Here is a 23,809-nt window from a genome sequence, read left to right as displayed (position 1 = left end):
CCATAATTAATATGAACCACACGTAATTAAGTTTTATTATTGTGATATGTATATTTCTTTAGCCGGGACAGTATGATATAAATGGCTTTATAAACGTCCGAACACACAGAATGAGAAATGACAGGTGTCTGAGTTTTGAAGAAATCCCTTTTCTGCTATGTGAGTATTGCATTCTTATTGGTCAGGTATAGTGGTTTCGGGCCAGCTATAGCGTCTGTCGACGTAAAATTGCTTATCATCGGTTACGCACGTTGCAGCTTTAGATCAAGCTGCCTGCCTAAATTTATGGAAGTGCTTATAAAAAAAAGTTGTATAGTCAACGTAGCATATTTGAAACAGGTCACATTTTTGGTATATGAGAGTGTAAAATTTAATTTAGAGGACTTATACACTGCTTCCATTGTAGAGAGTGTATGTGGAGATGATAGGAAAAATTGTGATCAACGGGTGTGTGTGGGAGGGGGGGGAGTTAGAATGGTATTGATGAACCATTGCCTCATGTAGAGTTAGTACAACATTGGCAGACGGTAATGTGGTATCATATATTCTCCGTAAAAGTTTCGCCTTGTACTGCAGTACGGCTGAACTTCTCATCGTTCTCTTCGGAAACTCATACAGAAAATTTTCACAAGACCGTCACGTTGCAATGTTTCATCGCATGACGAAATTAGAAGAGTTAAAGGGTAAATATAGTTTAGTTCTCATGAATCAATCACACTCCTGTCAAGGCAAACATAATGGGTGTATTCCCATCGGATGACGACGGTGGTCCGCTCCTTACATGCATACATACATATAATCATACCGCACGTGTCAAATGCATTGGCTTACCGGATAAATTATTGACGTATGAAACATATGTACGAATGAATACGTTGACAATTTTATACATATTGACAGGACTGTCGCTGACCTTAAGTTTGGAACATTTATTGCATCTTGTTTTACAGATAACAGGTATTTTTGGGAGTATATTTATGCGCATGCTCAACCCTAGAGCAAGGTTTGGCTCCACATGCACTTATAACGGATTTGATGTGGAAACCCTGTTTCTGAATGTTTCCTTTGCACCTCGTGACACACAAGCGGGAACTGTTGGGAATCTTCCATGTTGACGATATCCCTATTTGGCCAGGAGGAAAAGCCTCATTTGGTGTAAGCCAATCCGTAGTATTCTTGTATTATACACACTATTTATCAATTCGAACACACTGGAGTGTTCCTGCTGGTGCATCTGTTCTCTTGAGGAAGCTTTCCCTGAATTTCCGTCGTGGCTGTACCAGCCGATAGCATACAGAGGATAAGCGTCAGATGTAAACATCTTCTTCAGCTTGCTTTTTGTCTCTAAATCTCGTCGAATGTCAGGAGGTGCAATCCCAGTAAGGCAGCATAGATTTTCCCAGAAATGTTTGGCGGTCAAGTGAGTGCCTTGAATACGCATGTCGTCTACGGTTGACTCACAGCCGGATACTAACACGTGTCTCATATCAGGTGCAAACAGGCTCAGTACAATTCATTGACTCCTACTGTCAGGATTAATACCATCGGATTTTCACAGATCTAATGCCCTTATAATATTTGTGACGTCGGCAGTTACACCCAGCTACCTGCTAACCCGGACTAGCCAACACTCAAGCTCCGAAGGCTGAAATCACCTCATTCACCTTCATGTGATGCTGCCACATGACGTCCAGGAAATCCGAAATTCTCAGGACATGGAAGGGTGAAATGGAAAACTGTGGATACATTTTCCCTGCACAGGTTGTTTTTTGGAGAGCAAATTGCTAGCGGATTTCAACTGCTTCGTAAGATTTGGACGAAAATGAATGGGATAAGACCAGGTGGGACTCTCTCTCTCGAAAAAAAAATGGTGATGATGATGTTTGTTGTTTAAAGAGGCCTAAAGCTAGGTCATCGGCCCCTAATGATACGAGGTGCAAGAAAATGAAACGATAATTAAAACTTCGAAATATATCCACTGAACAAAGTCTAAAACGTATGTTAAGTAAATGATCATAAGTGCAAAACAATCAGTGGATCTCATTCACAATGCCCTATTTTCTGGAATGATGCTTGTTGTCCAAAGCGGTCCAAAATTCAGATCACCGGCCCCTCATAATAGTACGAATCAGTGGTTTATTTATTTATTTATTTATTTATTTATTTATTTATTTATTTATTTATTTATTTATTTATTTATTTATTTATTTATTTATTTATTTATTTATTTATTTATTTATTTACCGTATGATGAACATATTTAGTTTCAGGATAAATGTGCGTAGTCACAAGTCCGTACAATACTACAACCCCAGGACTACATTTGACCCAATCAACTGATTCATCCGATGTGGGGTGAGTGTCCATTAGCTTTCCTTTGAAAGCTCGAATTGGGTAGTCAGCAACAATGTGGTGAATTGACTGAGAAGGGGCCCCACAATTACAATATGTAGAGCTAGTCCAAACCAATTTGCACAATACATAACCACATCTGCCTTGTCCAGTTTTTATCCGATTTATGATTCTCCACTGTCACCTTGGAAGATAAAATCCTTCACACATTTAGAAGGGTTCTCAACTAGACGTTTGTTGACTACTGAAGACTCATACCACTGGGCTTTCCATAAACTGTTGACATGAAGAGAGTTTCTTTCAAGTTGTGTTGCTGTACGCCAGGGTGGTTTCCTTCATTTCAGTCGTTGTTGTTCAGTACTTGTAATTGGATGGGTAATTGGGGGTTCCACTGAATGTTTTTTCCATACCTTTAGGAAAGCTACTGATCGTCTTAGGGCTGGAGGTGGAATGTTGTTGAGAACAGGAAGCCATAGCGTGTTCGTGCTCCGAATGCATCCCGTGATTATGCGCATTGCCTGATTGAGTTGTACATCAATCTTCTTAGTGTGAACACTATTGATACAGGAGGGGTAGCACTATTCAGCAACAGAATATGATAAGGCTAATGTAGTTGATATTAGATCATGAGCATTGGCTCCCCATGATGTACCCGTAAGTTTCTGAAGAATATATTTCTAGTTTTTATTTTAGAAATGCTGCTTGAAAGGCAAAGTTCTGTCAAGTGGTATTCCCAAGTATGTTGGTGTACTGCAGAACGGCAACACTTGACCTTGGAATCTGATTGTTGGTTTGTAATTATGCTGCCTTTTGCGTAAGTGGAATGTAGATATAACTGTTTCATGAGGATTTAGGTACAGGCACCATTTACTGAAGTATACATGCAAGGCTTCCAGATCAGTGGTTAAAGTAGTTTCAGCGTCATAAACGTTGGAGCACTGAGTCACCAAACAAATGTCATCAGCATAAATGAATTTTCTTGAAGAATCAGTGGTAAAAGAAGCTGCCTCTGTGGATCAGTGGTAGAGTGTCGGCCTCCGGATCCCAAGATAGCGGGTTCAAACCCGACAGAGGTAGTCGGATTTTTGAAGGGTGGAAAAAAGTCCATTCGACACTCCATGTCGTACGATGTCGGCATGTAAAAGATCTCTGGTGACACATTTGGTGTTTACCCGACAAAATTAATTAAATCTCAGCCATAGACGCCCAAGAGAGTTTCGGTTTACTCGGTCTGCCATCTAGTGGGGGCCTAGAGTAAAACGGAACGTCTAAATTGACGAGCAGACAGCCAGATGGCGTCAAATTGAAATGTCTGCACACGGTAGCTGAGGCCATACGTTTATTATTATTATTAGTGGTAAAAGAGAACCATGATGTTTCTCCAATTGAAGTTAATCACAATTGAAGCTAATCACAGATAATGAAGAATCATGGATTTCCTCGCATGGTGGTACTAATCACTGGTAATGTAGATCCAGAGTGTGTCACACGTAACGGCACTACTCACAGGCAACACAGACCCACGGTGTTCCTTACTTTAGGGCACTACTCACAAGCAACGCAGACCCTTTAGTTTTCTCACATTGAGGTTCTGCCCATGAGCAACATAGAGCCATGGTGTTCCTCAGATAGTGATACCACTCACAGGTAACGCAGACAAATTTTGAACACAGTGGAACCAACCCATTCGAGCGCAGTGCTCGGCACTTATTTCCGCTAGACGCTAGTCTCTGCAGCCGGGTGCCCGCTTCCCGCCTAGATGGAATGCACACGATGGTACTAATCAAATGCAACGCCCAGACCCGTGGTACTGCTCCTAGGTAACGTAGACCCATGGTGTTCCTCACATGGTGGTACTTATCGCAAGTAACGTCTATCCACGGAGTTCCTCACGTTCTTGTACTAATCACAAGTAGTCTCATGGTTCTAAATCTATCATCCCTAGGTAGCCCCTTTTAGTCGCCTCTTACGATAGGCAGGGAAGCCGTGGGTGTATTCCTCATCTGCGTCGCCCACCCACAGAGGGTCGAACAAATGAAACATCTCAAAATTTCTAGAAGGCCTCTCTACACTTCCAAGTCAAACTACTCTTCATATTGTAACCGTTCAATACCATGCTAACAGGTATGCCATGAGGCCCAACAAGTCATATATGTCGTTTTCCGCGTCATTCTACGATATATTTATTTTTTATATTACATCTCTTTATTGCCTACACTAGTATATACCATCCGCTTACATACAATAAAGACAACAAAACACACAGAAACAAAAACAAAACTTTAAACAAACAATATCTAATCTATGTCTCTAAAACTACTAACTACATACCCTAACTAATTTGGTGGCGTCCCCCAGGCGGATCACCAGACCGTGGGCTGCGCCACCCTACACTAAACAAACAATATCTACTATATATCACTTAAAACTACTTAACTCTATAAAACTACTTACTCCATACTCTAAATATTTTGGTGGCGCAGCAGAGGCGGATTACCAGACCATAAGCTGCACCACCCTTCTCTAAAATTAATGTTCTACTACTACAACTAACTAACAAAAGGAAAAAAAAGAGACAACTGGCTGTTCGCGGTATCCCCTGGTAATGAGGGAACCCCTTCCACCCATGATAACGCTATCAGCCACACCCGTGGGTCAGATGTCATTCGCACCTAAACCTCGATGGCAATGTGCTTCCCTCCCATTCGCAGAGGTGGATACCAGACCGTCCTGCGATTCGTCACGCTCTTATCTATTTTCCCGCCTACTAATCTGAGTCGTCTTGATACACATTGCCTGATCCCATCTTGACTCTCCATTATCTCTATGTGCGGTCATGCTTGTTTTTCTCACCTTGGGATGGGTCTTTCGGACCCCATCCTTCCACCTTATATCCCCCTCCCTCCCTTTTCCAAATCTTTCCATCTCTCTTCTTCGCTTACACCTATTCATCTACCTTATAGTAACTTATCCACTATATTGTCAACCCTATGTCTTAGAGTTAATATTTTATACACCATTTAACAACAATGAACTGTCAACAGTTCTGCAGTTTCCTTATTCCTCACCGATCCTTCATCTTATTTACATCTCATAGTCTTAAAAACCCCACTAATTAATTGCACATTTCTTTTTGTAATTTATCCACTGTCGTTTACACCCTGCTTGTTTATTCCATCTACTATGTCCTATTGTTAATCTGTTTCACATTTTTTAACACCGAACTTGCCAACAATTCAACAGTTCTCTTACTCATTACAGTTCTTTCTCTTATTTACATCTCTTAGACTAAAAAACCGCTCATTATTACACATTTCTTTACATTAGCAATTCCCTTATTATCTTCACCTAGAGATGGGTCTGTCTCAGCCACTCCTTCTATCTCTTATATCCCCTCCCCTCTCTTTTTTAAATCTACTCATCTCTCTTCTCAATTACACTTGTTAATCTACCTTATAGTAACTTATCCAGTATAGTTAACACACTTCTTACTTGTTTTCAACCCTATGTCCTAGAATTATTAGTTACAATTCTTCCTTTCTTATCTGCGTCTCTTAGTCCGAATATCACTCAATAATTGTACATTCTGTACATTTCCAACTCTATTCTGCAATCCTTTCATTCTGTCACTCATTATCTGGAACATAACACCTTCCTATTGTTCACTTAATTTCTTTAAAAACCTAGCTCTAACCAAATTTAAATATTTTGATATATTTGGTCCTCTTTCCCATTCTCTGCATAGCCATGCCGTCATCTTATGACCCTTTTCTACTTTTCCTATCTCTTTCTTATTCAACACTTTATTTTTCATCTCTTCTAATTCACTACATTTAGAAAATATATGCATGTCCGACCATCCCTCTCCACATAAAATACATCTATCCTTTCCTCGAGCTATCCATCCTAAATTTTTTGGAATTCCCATAACCCACCAGTATAATCCTCTTTTACCCCTCCTACCCTCAAATTCGGTTCTGGGGTTAGTAGTTTCAACTAATTTGTTTAATACTGATAATGAGCCTCTTTTCCTACATTCTATTATTAAACTCTGTCTTTCTATATCCGCCACTCTCTTTTCCACCTTTCTCAATACCCATTCTTTGACTATCTCCCCATCTTTCACACAATTCTCCTAACCCTATTCTTCGTAGTTTATTTTTGCACTTATTCACCCAGTACTCTTCGTTCTCCATACTTTTCTGGAACCTATACACCTCTTGTAATAAATCCCCTCCCTTTCCTTCTTCCAATCTCATCCAATACTTCATTACCCTCTTTGCTATAGTAATATCTATCGATTCTTTACATACTAATCTAGTCCCCACATTAGCAGTACAGTTAGGAACCCCCATCATAATCTTACTAAATTTTGCCACCATCCGGTTTTATTCATTTCTATTCTCCTCCAATTCCCACACTTCTACCCCATATAACATTTTTCCTTTAACCATTCATTGGAACACCATTCTCTGAATTTTGTATTTAATATCCGGGAATTTATTCTCTAATACCCCCACTACTGCAGGTGCTCCTCTCTCTTTTGGTTTTGCTCTTTTGGTCTGTTCCTTCCATGTTCCGTTGCTACTAATTATTACTCCTAAATACTCAATTTATTTTTTTCTGGTCTGATTTTTTCTTGTTCTACTATCCAAAATTTCTATTCTTTCTTGTCTTTCCTTTTCCTGCATACCATTACCTGTGTCTTCTGTACATTTATTCTAAGTGCCCATCTTCTAGTATATTCCACCACCTCTTCTAGCCCTTTTCAACCCCCTTGATGTTAGTGCCAAAATCAATAAGTCATCTGCAAATAGCAGTCCCGGTATCTCCCGTTTCCTTATCCAAGGGCATTGCCAGCCCTCGCCTCCATGTCTGTCTAATATATTGTTTATAAACAATACAAATAATATCGGTGACAGCTTACAGCATTTTCTTACACCCCTCTTGGATTCAATACACTTACTCAATTCACCCCCTTGTAATTTAATCATCACCATTACTTCCTCATATATTCCTTCTATTGCCATTCTCATTTTCTTCGATAACCCAATATCCCTTAATCTAGTAAACAACGCCTCCCTATTCACTGCATCGAAGGCTTTCTCCAAATCAATTGCTGCTACATATAATCTCATCCCTGCTATCTTGACATATTTCGTAATTAATGTATCCAAAATCCATATATTATCCACAGTATTTCTCTCTTTTCTAAACCCATTTTGATACTCTGACATCCTTCCATACTTCTCTGCCCAATTTATAATCCTATTGGCTAAAATTCCTGTATACACCTTCGACAGCGAGTCAAGGAGTGTTATTCCTTTGTAGTAATTAGGATCACTTCGACTCCCTTTATTCTTGCATATAGGACATAATACTCCTTTTCTCCATTCGCTAGAAAAATTTCGCCGATTCCCATATCTTGTTAAAAAATTTAACCATCACCTTCAACATCGATTCATTTGTCCCAACTTCCTTCCATACCCTGTTAGTAAAACCATTCGCCCCACCCGCTGCTTTCGTTTTTATTTTACTTAACGCACTAATTACTTCCTGTATTGTTATTTCCCCATCTAGTAACTGTACTCGTACTTGTAAATCTCTTAGAATATATGTCCTACTTATTTCCCCATGCCAGTCTCTTCTCCCAATCAAACGATCTGTAAAATATCCTACCCACTCATTTTCCTCCATGCTTGTTCCTTTCCCCGTAGGCCTAGTTCTCTTCAATTTGTTTATGGTTTCCCATATCATCTCAAATCTTTTCTATTTGCAATGTCTGTTCACTCTTTCCGCTTCCGTCTCTTTCCAGCATTTCTTTTTCTCGTTCAGTAACTTCTTGTATTCTCTTCTTAATTTACAATATTCCTCTCTTTTTTCTTGTTTCCCTCCTTTCTTAAACTCTGCTAGTGCTGACATAACTACCTCACGCTCCCTCTTACAATCTTCATCAAACCACTCCCTCTTCTCTTCACTTTCTTTCCCACCTCCCATACAAGGCGTTCTATTATTTTTAAAGCTTTATCTATGTCCTCTTCTTCCAGCACCCTTTCAGCTTCTACCCTTACACTATCTCCCCTCTCACTTAGCTCCAATCTCAATTTATCAATCGTAGTTTCATTCCAAATATACTTCCATCCCTCTTTATGCCTCACCCTTTTTCCTAACCCTCTCTTTACTTCATCATTATCCTCCCTTAATTTTATCCTAATGGGCATGTGATCTGTTGACCCACATTCTACCACCTCAAAACTTATTATTTTCCTTAAAGCTGTTTCCGAGCTTACTCCTATATCTACCACACTCCCTCCCATCGATGTGATGAATGTCAATTCTCCCGTACTGTCTCCCTTCATCCATCCATTTAAAATATATTTTTTCTATAGCACATAGCTCTAGCAACTTTACACCATTACTATTTATATCTTTGTCTTTACTGTTTCTTCTGTACCCTCTCCCTTCGGTATCTTCCCTCCCATAATTTGGTACCCTATTGCTCACTCTTGCATTCCAATCTCCTATTAATATCATTCTATCTTCCACATATGTACCTTTAATATTATTTATTTCTTCAATCCGTTCTTCAAAAACATTTTATTCGCATAAACTGAATCCTTAGGATGATTGTACAAAAGAGCTAGACAAATCGCCTCCTTCTCTTCACTTCCCATTTTAACTCTATACCACACCACCCCTTCTACCTCATTCTGTATTCTCTCTACTCTCCCTACTATCTCATTTTTTTATTAAGACTGTTATCCCTCCAGGGTTCCTTCCCATCCTCCCTATTTTTTCTTTGTGACGTTGACTATTCTATACCCATCCCATTCAATTTCTATCCCTTTCCCTAACCAAGTCTCTACTAGGGCAATCATCTCAAACTCTTTGACTAATTTCTCTATTTCTTTATTTCCTAGCTTCCCCGTCAACCCCTCAATATTCCACAACCCTATCGTCATATCTAGTTATTTTTTCCCTCCCCCTATCTGCTTCTGTACTTCTCCACTTCCACCCCTACTCCTTGTCACTCTTTCTTGCAAGTCTTCTCCATCTCTCTTCTCTTCTTCCTTCCTTTCGTCCTCCTTCCTTTTATTCGTGCCTACGCTTTTTTTATTTCCCCATAAATCCTTCAAACTTAATGATCTTTCCTTATTTAGTACCTGTCTTCTCTCCATTTTATTTTCTGTATTCCTTTTATTCGGGGAAGATGGATCCTTACCCTGCTTCCTATTGTCTTCAATTGCACTTTTCACTTCACTCTGCACCACTTGTGACACATTACTTGCTTCCTCCATCTCTACGCTGCGCTGACTCTTCAAGGTCTCTGCAGTCCCGACCATCTGTTTGCTGGCTCTGCTGTTCAGCAGTTCTCTACTTTCTGCACCTTATATGATGTGGACTTCGCTCACTTCCGTAATTTCACTCTCCACTACGTCACTGACACTTCTCCTTGTTCCCTTCCTTGCTACTTCCTCTGCCGTCAAGGACTCCTTCTGCTGTTGTTGGTGTTCCTCATCAAGTTTTTTTAACTGGCTTACCCCCCATATACGATTCCATCCTCCGTCTCCAACCACCAATTGCTGTCCTCTAATATATGCTTTAAGGCCTTGCTTTTGCGTCCGTTCGGGATCCTGTTCTTCTCGATGGCTTCCCTGTTCATCTCCCTTCTTATCCACACTTTCTCTCCTTTTAAATTGCTCGAGTTTCTTATCAAAATGTCAGCCATCAGCGTGGATAATAGTTTCACCCTGATGGGCCTTTTTCCCTTAACTTTCCCCACACGATGCACATCGTCTATATCGACTTCACTAAAATTGATCTTCATCCTATTCTGTACCACTTCCACCACTTTGTATACTAGTTCCACTTTTGTTTCTTTTTCTTCTTCTTGGACACCATATATAAATATATTCTTTCTCACACTATCTTGCACACCCCTCTCTACTAGTCATTAGTTTATCTCAGGTCCCGCTCCAAACTTCTTACTTTCTGTTTCAACACGTCCAACTCATCTTTGTTATATCCTTCCTCTTCTAATATCTTCTTTACGTCTTCCTTAATACTCAACTTTAGGTCCATAAAGTCATTGGATAGCTCTCGAAACATTTCCTTTAGTTGGTCCGTCTGACAAGCCTCTCTTATCATCTCTTTTATCGCTTCGAACTCTTCCCACTGTACCTGTGCCAGGATTAACTTCCACTCCTCCTATAATCAATAGCACCATCACCACTGCCGCCACTAGTAGAGTAGCCACCATCCTTCTTTTTCACCTTTCAGCTCCATTCTTGTCTCCATTTTGCTTCTCTTTATGCCGTTCCATCTTCCAATCGCTATCCTGTACTGTGTCAACGTATTACCCATTGCTCCGCGGCTCCGCGCACTACTCATCACACCCGCACTCCTTGCTGTCTCAAAGACGACTGATTCTACGATATGTTTGGTCGTAAGAAGCCTTTCATGCCCGGTCCGGGATACGAACGGCGCTGCGCTAGCTCGAAGGGTGAAGCTCTAATTGCACGTACTGAGGGTGAGAGTTCTCTCCACTCATAGTCAAAGTCTAGTCACCCCATACAGCAGCTGCGTACAGACGGATAGGTTTGAACACAGGGTTACTGGCCACACAACACACGACGACTGTTCCTTGGTTACACTCCAGAGATACTCCAGTAATTCAAACAGTCAGACACGGTGAACAACTAAACACTGACAACTGTAGAGCAACAGCTCGACCGTACTACCCAGCAGGGCAATACCCCTCACAACAACGACCATTGACACTGTTCCAATTACTCTACTACAGAGGAGCTACTCTCTCGACACTCCGAATCAACAACCCCTCGTTTAATTTATACCTCGGTGATGGGTTCCTAGAATATTCGGGGCTCGCATAGAGTTGGAACATTCCCGTTGTACCTTCCAGAAATCTCGTGGAGAAACCAGACAAGGGAAACAATAGGGGAGGGGCCGTGACATGTCCTCGGGCAGGCTGGGAATTATCCTGAGCTGGATTAGTCATACCTTTCAGGAAATGCCGAAGGGTCTGCGTCAAGGCTGACGGTCACCTTAAGACGCAACAGTAGGGAAACAGATATTAACCACTGTGTACCCATTTAGGCTTATTTCACACTTACTCGGCTGTCGGGGAAAGCGATACCTGGTACACGAACGCCCATAAGAGTCGTTGTCGTATAAACAATACCCTGCTGAAGTGTAGTTGGAGGCCGGCAGCCCCACTGTGAGGACCATCTGTCGGTGTCGGAAGAAACAGATCGCGAGGGTGCTGGGTTGCATGGGTCAGTGGAGGAGTACACATCTAGCGAGCAGGGATATACCGCCACTGCACCACAGTCTCGGAGTGTTGTGTTTGTTTTGTTTGTGTTCTCGTGTAGATCAATCCACGCTCTTGTGTAATATTTGTTCCCATGGTGAAAATTGATATCGAAGTAATGATTATGTTAGTGCATGTCACGAAGCACAAACCTTTATAGAGACAGCTTCGTCAGTGGACTAATTTAAACTTTTGAAATTAGTAATAAAAACGCATAATTTTGTTCCACTGACTTAATTGTATTTTGCCAACATCTAAGTAGCCTTGATACATTGTCAATGTATTGTGGCGCTGTATGAAATATTTGATTCTTACATACAGTTCGTCAAAAGTTTGCACGCTCATCCTAAAATAGTTGGAAAAGTTGTCCCCGTAATTTCATATTTATTCAAAAAGTACAAATAATGTCCCAACCTCCTCTCTTATAATACTGGCTTCTCTCCTTTTCTTCAAACACCCATACGAGACCCTGAACGATAGTGATTTATTGCGATCCAATCCAACTTGCGACGTGTACACAGCTGCTGTCGTGTGCTTGTTGGGCATATATGAAAAGGATTCAAATTCTTATCGGAGCCGTCTAGATGTCGGTTAGACGATATGCCGACGAAGTGTAAATTTAGCCTTATCCGCCGAGGGCAAGCTGATGGCGGACTAAATACTGCCACTACACCACAGTAACATGTCCAGAAGCCGTACTTGCTGCCAAGTACTTACCAGAGGGTAAGCAAGGCGACGGTGGTTACATTCAGTAGAAGTAATTGAAGCTTATAAGCTTTCTGCAGATAGACGATTGTGGAGGTGTTTAGTTAATTAGCTGCGCTTTCTGCACTGAAGGCTAAAAGGCATAGAATTCTTTAATGAAGGTGTATATACAGGTATGTATGCAAGTAGCCAAGAGTCCTGCTTTGATAGCGGTCTGGTGTCGAGGGCCTTTGTCAGACGTGCGTGTCTTGAACATATTCTTTTTAATTACGACCATCTGGAATTTCACATCGTATGGCGCGGAGTGAGTCAAGGGTTATGTTTATGTTTGAAACACCAGATCATATGAGATCACCGAAGTTGGGCGTGGTCAACACTTGGATGGGTAGCTACGGTCTGTTGGCTAGAGCAGGAGTGGGAAGGAACTGGCCATTCTACCGCAAGCGAACTCCGACTATCAATACGTGAAAAGTGGCTCTTGGTCAAGCTGGGCGTCCTGACTAGATGGCCAATATCCAGGATTGGTTAAGCCACCTGATTTGATTTGATTTGATTTGATTTGATTTGATTTGATTTGATTTGATTTGATTTGATTTGATTTGATTTGATTTGATTTGATTTGATTTGATTTGATTTGATTTGATTTGATTTGATTTGATTTGATTTGATTTGATTTGATTTGATTTGATTTGATTTGATTTGATTTGATTTGATTTGATTTGATTTGATTTGATTTGATTTGATTTGATTTGATTTGATTTGATTTGATTTGATTTGATTTGATTTGATTTGATTTGATTTGATTTGATTTGATTTGATTTGATTTGATTTGATTTGATTTGATTTGATTTGATTTGATTTGATTTGATTTGATTTGATTTGATTTGATTTGATTTGATTTGATTTGATTTGATTTGATTTGATTTGATTTGATTTGATTTGATTTGATTTGATTTGATTTGATTTGATTTGATTTGATTTGGATTTGATTTGGATTTGATTTGGATTTGATTTGGATTTGATTTGGATTTGATTTGGATTGGATTTGATTTGATTTGGATTTGATTTGATTCGATTTGATTCGATTTGATTCGATTTGATTTGATTTGATTTGATGTATGTATCTCTACTCTTCAGCACGTCGAACTCTACATCGCTGGATCAGAGGCATCTTCGGGGGTAGCTTTCACAAATTTCAGGTTCCTCCTTGATATGACCCGTTTACTCTTTGTTTGGTCCACCATGCGGTCGTTGACCATTAGGATCTTGACGTACGGCTGCCCACAGCACCGAATCTACTTTGCTGCGTGTGACATGTACACAGCCCCCTAACTCTCCCTTCACGAATTTTCGCAACAATTGGTGCGACTCCCAGTTGTCGTCCAACGTTGTTAATAATACCCTGGTAGAATTGCGTAAGACAAAGACACCATCGTAGCATTCTCATCTCCATCACGTCCACAACCGGCTTGTGTTTTGCCGTCTCTGGCTAGCACTGGGTGTACTACCATTTCAGACATTCTTGGTTTCAGGTATTGATGCATCCACAGTACCACAGTCACCTTACACCACTCTTCATCCAGGTGGCACTGACAGGAGCACGAACATCTGGATAATTAATGCCTCCCTCCGTAGCTCCTTGGAAGAAAGCGGTAGAATACATCAACGGTATCCCCTGCCTGCAGTGAAAGGCCACTAAAAGCGGAACCTGGGAATGTGAAATTGGGAGCATGTGTTGGCGACCACAGTTTCACTAGCTGTGTCTGGCATTGCTTCTACCTACATATGTCAGGCTCCTCGCCTTCGTGTTTTTTATGTGACCTCCCTTGATCAACTCTTGTTCTTTTCCGACCCGGACGGTATTACGTTTGTAAGGCTTCGGAGACTTTTTAAAAACAATTTCACGCCATTTTTCGCCCTTTCCTTTCTTCTGTCGATATATTGATTCTTCGAAATGTCAGACATCTTCCATCTTTCTTCTGATTAGAGTTAATAGAATGGTAGATGAGTTTTACTTCCTCTTAAACCAATATTCACCACCGCTGCCAAGACTATCGACATCCGTGCACGTGAGAGAACGAAGATATTTGAATCTACCATCTTTAGCTTGTCTCAACCACTGTGGTTGATTATTCGATTTGGAGGCCACATCCACACTCCATATATTTTAAAGCTTTTATGTCTATTCAGAGCCCGAATTGAAGACCTCCCCGGAATAAGGATGTAACCAACAAGTCAGTCATTTTTCAGGAGAGAGGAAGATTACTTTTGGGGTTTATTTCATGGTGTACACTACTCGAATCACTTGCATATGCAAGTGTAGAAATATCTTATTACGAACTGGAAGTGATACAGTAGACAATAATCTGCATGTATGTCTTGCGTTTGTATATAACACAAGAGAAATCCTGCAGATGCACTTGGAACAAACACAATAGCAAATAATATTAAAAACTAACCCCATTGCAATACAGCCCGGAAAGGCCTTGGCTTACCAAGGGCCGCTGCTCAGCCCGAAGGCATGCAGATTACGAGGTGCCGTTTGGTCAGCACGACGATTCCTCTCGGCCGTTATTCTTGGCATTCTAGACCGGTAAATAATATTATTGTAGTAATAAAGATGGCAAAAATGACAAAAAAGTATAGAAAATATTTAAAAATTTCGTCTATGGGGTTTATTTAGATGATCTATTACACCTGATGATGAACCGCGAAGGACAAAGTTCTGCTGGCTGAAGGTTGAAGTTCAAATGTAAGATGACACCATGGCATAGAGGCATGATGATACATATTATATGCACTGACATTTCATTTTTCAAAACATTTTTGGGGGTTACATCCTTATTCTGGAAAAGTCTTCAATTAGTGGAGTTATTCATTCCATAGCTCGATAGCTGCAGTCGCTTAAGTGCGGCCAGTATCCAGTATTCGGGAGATAGTAGGTTCGAACACCACTGTTGGCAGCTCTGAAGGTGGTTTTCCATGATTTCCCATTTTCACACCAGGCTAATGCTGGGGCTGTACCTTAATTAAGACCACGGCCGATTCCTCCCCACTCCTAGCCCTTTCCTTCTACATCGTCGCCATAAGACCTATCTGTGTCGGTGCGACGTAAAGCCAAAAGCAAAAAAAATATCCATAGCCGCGTTTGCCCTTCGAATTATTCTTGTTGTTATGCATTACGCACCCAGTGAATTTGATCATTTATAGCAAGCTGACCTGCAGGAATTCCCAAGTTATTATTTTTACTCAAACTGGGAAACACAAAGTTACGACTTACGAAGTAAATACATTGTTTGCTTTATATTTAGTTTACTTCTCAGATTCTTGTCTACAGATTTAATAAGACGGAGAGTCGAAATCACACAAGCCTGCAACACATTTCCCTTTTCAGCAGGAAAATTAAGCAATAATATTATTCTGATGGTTGTATGGAAGACTTTCTACTTTGCTACACAGATTTTCTTTTCGCTTGTTTAGTTTTCTCGAGTATACGTAATTATTTTGTGAATGTAAACCTTGCCTGTCGGCTCTTAAGCATCAGCCCAGGCCTACTTATATATACAGCGCGTGGAGCTTGAATTATGATGAATGTTGTTTGACGAACATGAGACGCACGCAGGCGTGAAATTAAACTTTACAGCAGGCAACACAAAGGAGACGTGTAGCTCTCCCAAGACAGAGGACTAGAACGCTAAATTATTGTTCGGTACGATATTACACGCATCGAGTGTTTAACCAACCTTCAGACATGTGGATTCAGTTCTTAGAATATGCTCAGTTATATGCGGAATGTAATTGTAGTGGAATCAGCATAACGCAGACGACTATGGTAGCCTTGTCACAAGCTCCGGGCCTGCGTTACAAATGATCTTCTGCATAACTTGCTTCCACACGTTTGACATGTCTCTCTAGAAAGTGGAAGTTGCTTTGAGTTCTGAAACATCCTAAATCACCATACACTCAGTTACAAATCTCCATAAGTAAATGATACTACTTTTGTATATTATTATTATTATTATTATTATTATTATTATTATTATTATTATTATTATCATTATTATTATTTGCTAGGGGCTTTACGTCGCACCGACACAGATAGGTCTTATGGCGACGATGGGATAGGAAAGGCCTAGGAGTTGGAAGGAAGCGGCCGTGGCCTTAATTAAGGTACATCCCCAGCATTTGCCTGGTGTGAAAATGGGAAACCACGGAAAACCATTTTCAGGGCTGACGATAGTGGGATTCGAACCTACTATCTCCCGGATGCAAGCTCACAGCCGCGCGCCTCTACGCGCACGGCCAACTCGCCCGGTATTATTATTATTATTATTATTATTATTATTATTATTATTATTATTATTATTATTATTATTATTATTATATGTATGTATTGCTTATGGCGGGGCTCAGCTATGAATCCTGCTTTTATGCCGATCACAGAGTTTCAAAATATTATGAATATTGCACATAGCCTACTGTATAACCTTGTTCTACCAAACAAACAGTTGGGCAGTTTGGCTCATGTAACTATCAGGTTCCTTTCTGGAGAGAGTGGGTTGAAACTCCACTGACGGCAGTCCTCAAGATGTTATTTATATTGTTTTCCATTTTCAAACCAGGAAAACCCTGGGGATATACCTTAATTAAGACCAGGGTCGTTTCCTTGTTAGGTATACTCCTAGCCCTTTTATATCCAATCTTGCCTTAAGACCTATCTGAGCCGGTGCGACGTAATGCAAGTTGTAAAAAAAGGAAATAAGAATGATAGTATATTTTGCAACAAGCCTATAATGGCAATAATTAAGACACGAGTATGTTTATAGAACGAGCGATGCGAGTTTTATAATTTCCATTCGAGTGTCCTGATTACCATTATATACGAGTTGCATACGACTGCTTATGCTCGACGATGATTGCAACTCTATTTTTTAAATATTTATAAATTTCTGTCGAGATGTCGCTTGACAGTTGAGTTTACTGAACAGAGCGCAGAGTGTATGCGCTGGGTTATTGTTTTATCGTGAGTGGATCAAAGACCTTGACAATGTCATATGTTTTCAAAGCTTTGATAGAAGGTTATCATAACCTAAATTTATTTCAAGTACAAATGGTTTATTTTACAGTCGGTGAAGTGAATTGGCGGGAATGTGCCGTGTGGTTGTGGAATATTGGAAGTAGAAGGTGCATTGATGTTAATATATTATGTGATCGACATGTTAGATTTTGGAAACAAGTGCGAAGCTAGTGCGTTGAGCGCAGGTGCGATGCTATCCTTACCTAATTGGTCAAACAGTTGTAATAATGAAAATATGAACTCTTATTGGTGGAGAACCTGTATCATAATGAAACTTGAACTATAATGAGCCTCACTGAGATTCAGTTTTCTATCATATAATACTTATAATTCGGCATTGTAATAAATACAATACAATACAATACAATAAAATAAAATAAAATAAAATAAAATAAAGTAAAGTAAAGTAAAGTAAAGTAAAGTAAAGTAAAGTAAAGTAAAGTAAAGTAAAGTAAAGTAAAGTAAAGTAAAGTAAAGTAAAGTAAAGTAAAGTAAAATAAAATAAAATAAAATAAAATAAAATAAAATAAAATAAAATAAAATAAAATAAAATAAAATTAAATAAAATTAAATTAAATTAAATTAAATTAAAATAAATTAAAATAAAATAAAATAAAAGAAAAGAAAAGAAAAGAAAAGAAAAGAAAAGAAAAGAAAAGAAAAGAAAATAAAATAAAATAAAATAAAATAAAATAAAATAAAATAAAATAAAATTAAATAAATAAATAAATAAATAAATAAATAAATAAATAAATACATACATACATACGTACATACATACATACATACATAAATGAATGAATGAGTGAATGAATAAAATAAATAAATAAATAAATAAATAAATAAATAAATAAATACATGCATACATACATACATACATACATACATACATACATACATACATACATACATACATACATACATACATACATACATACATACATACATACATACATACATACATACATACATACATACATACATACATACATACATACATACATACATACATACATACATACATACATACATACATACATACATACATACATACATACATACATACATAAATGAATGAATGAATGAATGAATGAATGAATGAATGAATGAATGAATGAATGAATAAAATAAATAAATAGTCCGCCTCTGTGGTGTAGTGGTTAGCGTCATTAGCTGCCACCCCCGGAGGTCCGAGTTCGATTCCCGGCTCTGCCACGAAATTTGAAAAGTGGTACGAGAGCTGGAACGGGGTCCACTCAGCCTCGGGAGGTCAACTGAGTAGAGGTGGGTTCGATTCCCACCTCAGCCATCCTGGAAGTGGTTTTCCGTGGTTTCCCCACTTCTCCTCCAGGCAAATGCCGGGATGGTACCTAACTTAAGGCCACGGCCGCTTCCTTCCCTCTTCCTTGTCTATCCCTTCCAATCTTCCCATCCCCCTACAAGGCCCCTGTTCACCATAGCAGGTGAGGCCGCCTGGGCGAGGTACTGGTCATACTCTTCAGTTGTATCCCCCGACCAAGAGTCTGAAGCTCCAGGACACTGCCCTTGAGGCGGTAGAGGTGGGATCCCTCGCTGAGTCCGAGTGAAAGGCCGAACCTGGAGGGTAAACAAATGATGATGATGATGAAATAAATAAATAAATAAATAAATAAATAAATAAATAAATAAATAAATAAATAAATAAATAAATAAATAAATAAATAAATAAATAAATAAATAAATAAATAAATATTCTCTGCTCATTCTGGCAAGCTTTCGTATGCGTTGCATTTAACTTAGTAGCAAACGTTTTCTTTTCTCCCCCTGAATGTCTTCAAATTTCGACCTTTGATTTTCCTCAGCTTTTCGGATATTATCCGACTGGGCTTACTTTTTAGTCTTATATTTTGGAATTTTTTGAAGTTGTTGACTCGACTCTTAAACTATTTTTGGCTGTGCATCAACTCTATCTATACCAGCTTCCCTATCTTATTCAATATAAGACACTGCGCGACTCTCCAGGCAGCTTCTGGGTAGGGCAGTGTAAGGCAATGTTTTTGGTGAAATTCCGCCTGAGAAACTGAAAAAGGATGGTAAATAAACTCTGTTGTCATAAGGCAACAGGAATAGATGAAATTAGATCCGTAAAGGTGAAATTGGGAAGGCAGGGATGAAGTGGCTTCACAGAATAATAAGATTAGTATGGAATGATAGTAAGGTACCTTCTGATTGGACTAAAACAGTAATTGCATCTATCTATAAGCAAGGAAACAAGAAGGATTGCAGAAACTAACGAGATATTTCATTGGTCAGTATACCAGGCAAGTATTTCGCTGGCAGTTTGGATGGGAGGATGTGATCAGTGGTTGAGAGTAAGTTGGATGCAAACTATTGTGGTTTCAGACCACAGAGGGGTTGTCAGGAACATTACTTTCAGTATGCACTGGGTAACTGAAAAGTGCCACGAGAGGAAGAGGCAGTTATGCTTACGTTTCGCAGATCTCGAGAAATAACATGACAGTACTGAGAGAGTGAAGCCTCCGTGGCTCAGGCGGCAGCACGCCGGCCTCTCACCGCTGAATGCTGTGGTTCAAATCCCGGTCATTCCACGTGAGATCTGTGCTGGACAAAGCGGAGGCAGGTTTTCCTCCGGGTACTCCGGTTTTCCCTGTCATCTTTCATTCCAGCAACACTCTCCATTAACACTTCGTTTCATCTGTCAGTCATTTATCATTGCCCCAGAGGAGTACGACAGGCTTCGGCAGCCGGCACACCTCCTATCCTCGCCGCTAGATAGGGGCTTCATTTATTCATTCTATTTCTGACCCGTTCGAATGACTGGAAACAGGCTGTGGATTTTCATTTTCAGTACTGAGAGAAATGATGTTCGCCATATTGGAGGACTATAGGATCAAGGGCAGATTGTTAAAAGCAATCAAAGGAATTATTGCTGATAACTGGGCTGCGGTGAGGATTGATGGTAGAATGAGTTCTTGGTTCAAGGTATTAACAGAGGTTAGACAAGGCTGTAATTTTCACCGTTGATGTTCATAGTTTACTTGGATCATCTACTAAAAGGTATAAAGTGGCAGGAAGGGATTCACTAAGGTGGAAATGTTTGGCCCATGGTACCGTCTTGGTCTTAACGGTAGAGTGTGCCGAAAGACTGCAGTCTCTTATCTTGGAACTTGAAAATAAGTGCAATGAGTATGATAAGGAAAATTAACTTTTCCAAGACTGAAGTGATGTCAGCAAGTTAGAAACTTGAATTGAATGCCAGGTTGGGAATACAAAGCTATAACTGGTAGGTCATTGGAAGTATTTAGGATATGTATTCTCCCAGGATGGTAGCATAGTAAGTGAGAATGTATCAAGGTGCAACAAAGGTAATGCAGTGAGCTCACAGCTGCAATCAACAGAACATTTTTTTAAAATTTGTTTTTGTGGAATCTCATTAATACCATTTTTCCCTAGTTCTCCCAGCTGTACATCCCATCTACTATAGATTGGATCTCCAGCAATTTACACTCGTTTTAGTTTAAAGATAATTTTGGACAAGAGGGTTGAAGATTTTAAAATTGACGGAAGAGGGTTCGGAAATAGCGGGGAATACAAAATCCTTCTGACAATGATATTTAAAGTGGTTCAAAATATCTGTAGCTTACTTGAGTATCGTTTATATGTATATTCCTTCATGCCCTCTTTTTTGTTGCAACTCTCTTCAACATCCCAATAAACTCAAATCACAATAAGGAATTCATTGACTCAAGCAATATGGCGGCCATGCGTGTCCGTTTCAACTCCGCCAGCACATTGGTGATGTGTTGTATCTTATTCTCTTCTCGTTGGATAGCGCTGATTGCATTGTTTATATAGTGATGGGCACAAAACTCGTCTTGAGCGAGCGAAATCATTGCAGTCGACTTGTAATTTTGAAGTACCACGAGCACCAATGAGAAGGCTACGTTCCTCTCATGTAAAATAAACTTTAGGTGGACATTGTTCCACCTCATCCCAATATGTGAGGATGTGCACGCCAACGTTGAGAATATCACACAATCACTTCACGCTAATAAACGTAATTTTCTTTAAAACGTACACAAGTTGTGGTTCTGGGAGTTTTATTGTACAAGAACCATCCAGAAATAAAGTTTCCTTATTAAAAAGACAAAAGCATCAGATACGGCAATGTTGGATCTATTATTCGCAATAGTAAACGACCAGAATTGAGACACTTGTCATATCGTCGGAGCAATGTGTACATACCGGTGTCATAGAAGTCTGCTTTTGGGGGAATAGAACCACTGTGTGACATTCGTCTTCAATTCCTCGTCTATACTAAAATGCTGACAGGAGGACAGGAATTTGTTGAGGTAGAAGAAAATATAAAAAATCATTGGGAGCATGATCAGGACTGTACGGTAGGTGATCAAGCAGATCCCAGCCGAACTCCAGCAGAACAGGTGCTGAGCGCCGAGCCCTACAGGGCAATTCAAAATGATAGACCCGATTTCATAAATTTATTCTGTGAAATCTAATAAACATATCGTAATGTGAGACATGTGCTAAGAACGATAAACTCCCAAAGCTTTTTTCAGTCATATCATAAGTGTTCTGTGTGAGCACCTCGCATAACACGACATACATCAAGCCAATAGTCTATCTCCTGCCAAACTTTGTGTTAGTGTGTCGCCGTCACTCTCTGCGATGGCTGCTGTGATGCGGGCACGAAGGTCGGCCAATGTTAGTGGAAGAGGTGGTACGTAAACATGATCTTTTACGAAACGCCACAAGAAGAAATCACATGGGGTTAAGTCGGGGGAACGCGGTGGCCAACAAATGAGAGTTCCATCCGCCTGAGATGCACAACATATCCAGCGTTGTGGCAATGTCTCGTTGAGATGGCTCCGAACGTTGTCATGGTAATGCGGAGGGGCACCATCCAGTTGAAGGATGGAATCTGCACTATCCTCTTCGAGCTGTGGTAAGAGCCATTGTTAAAGCATATCAAGAAAAATATTTCCTGTCACAGTAGGTTCAATGAAGAAAAAGGGTCCACAAACCTTCTCACTGGAAATGGCACAAAACACATTCATCTTGGGAGAATCGCGTTGGTGTTCCACAAGTTGATGGGGATTAGAAGTTCCCCAGATCCCTACGTTGTGTCTATTCACAGTCCCGGAAAGGTGAAAAGCCGCTTCATCACTTAAAATTACCCTTTCGGAGAACCCATCCTCTTCCATTAATGCGATAATATCAGCTCAGAAGGACTTAATGCGAGAATATCAGCTCAGAAGGACGCTCGAGCAGCATAATCAGTGTCTTTTAAGGCCTGCACTTGTTGCAAGCGGTAGAGTCTCATTCGTAAACGTTTCCGCAGAATGCGCCAAACAGTTGTCTGTGGAAGTTCAAGTTGCCTCGGTGCCCGGTAGGTGGACTTCTGCGGACTCCGCACAAAACTGGCGCGAACACGTTCCACTGTCTCTACCCCAGTCGAAGGACAGCCAGTCGACTTTCGCTAACAGATGCAGCCCGTGTCTCAGAATTTTGCATACCACGCAGTAGGTGGGTCTCTTCCATACCTGGTACGGAAATGCCGTTGGACACTAATCACAGACTTGTTTACATGGTAATGAAGCTCATAGAACGAGTTCTGCTCTCCAGCCGCAGCCATTTTCTTTATTCGCTTCCTGCCCGCTCGTAACGGCTGAAAATGAAAGCACCTGGGATGAAATCTAAACTCAGCTAAATTTTGAGAGTTTGCTTTTCTTTGCGCATATCCCACAGTATGATACGTTCATTAGATTTTAGGGAATAAATTTATGAAATCTAGTCCATCATTTTGAATTGCCCTGTATATGAGTGAGCATTGCCATGGATCAGCACAACACCTGCATTGAGCATTCCACGCCTCTTCTTTTGAATGGCAGATCACAATTTCCGGAGAAACGTTTTTTTTTTAAATGTTGCTTTTTGTCGCATCGACACAGATAGGTCTTATGGCGACGATGGGGTAGGAAAGGGCTAGAACTGGGAAGGAAGTGGCCGTGGCCAAAATTAAGGTACAGCCCAGCATTTTCCTGGTGTGAAAATGGGAAACCACGAAAACCATCTTCAGGTGTTTGAACTTACTATCTCCCGAATGCAAACTCACAGTTGTGCACCCCTAACCGCACGATCAAAGAAAGAAGGAAAGAAAGAAATAATACGAGCCGCAATTTCCTGTCACTGCTGCTGCGCTACTGACACGGGGACTTGTTCGGCCGGTATGTGATTGGTACGTCATAGATCTGTCGCGCATATTCATATTTCCCGGCCAAATACGTTTACCTTACAAGAAAAGAAATAGGGTAAACTTAATTCCT

General features: G+C 40.1%; 1 protein-coding gene across 1 annotated transcript in view; it reads right to left on the bottom strand.

Annotated features, from left to right (window-relative positions):
* LOC136877715 (uncharacterized) overlaps window positions 1-23,809 on the bottom strand; it is a 491,916-nt gene that overhangs the window by 8,716 nt on the left and 459,391 nt on the right. The gene's annotated exons all lie outside the window — the stretch shown is intronic.

Source organism: Anabrus simplex, chromosome 7 (genome assembly GCF_040414725.1).
Source record: "Anabrus simplex isolate iqAnaSimp1 chromosome 7, ASM4041472v1, whole genome shotgun sequence".
Lineage (NCBI taxonomy): Eukaryota > Metazoa > Arthropoda > Insecta > Orthoptera > Tettigoniidae > Anabrus > Anabrus simplex.
This window is presented reverse-complemented; position numbering and strand designations above follow the sequence as displayed.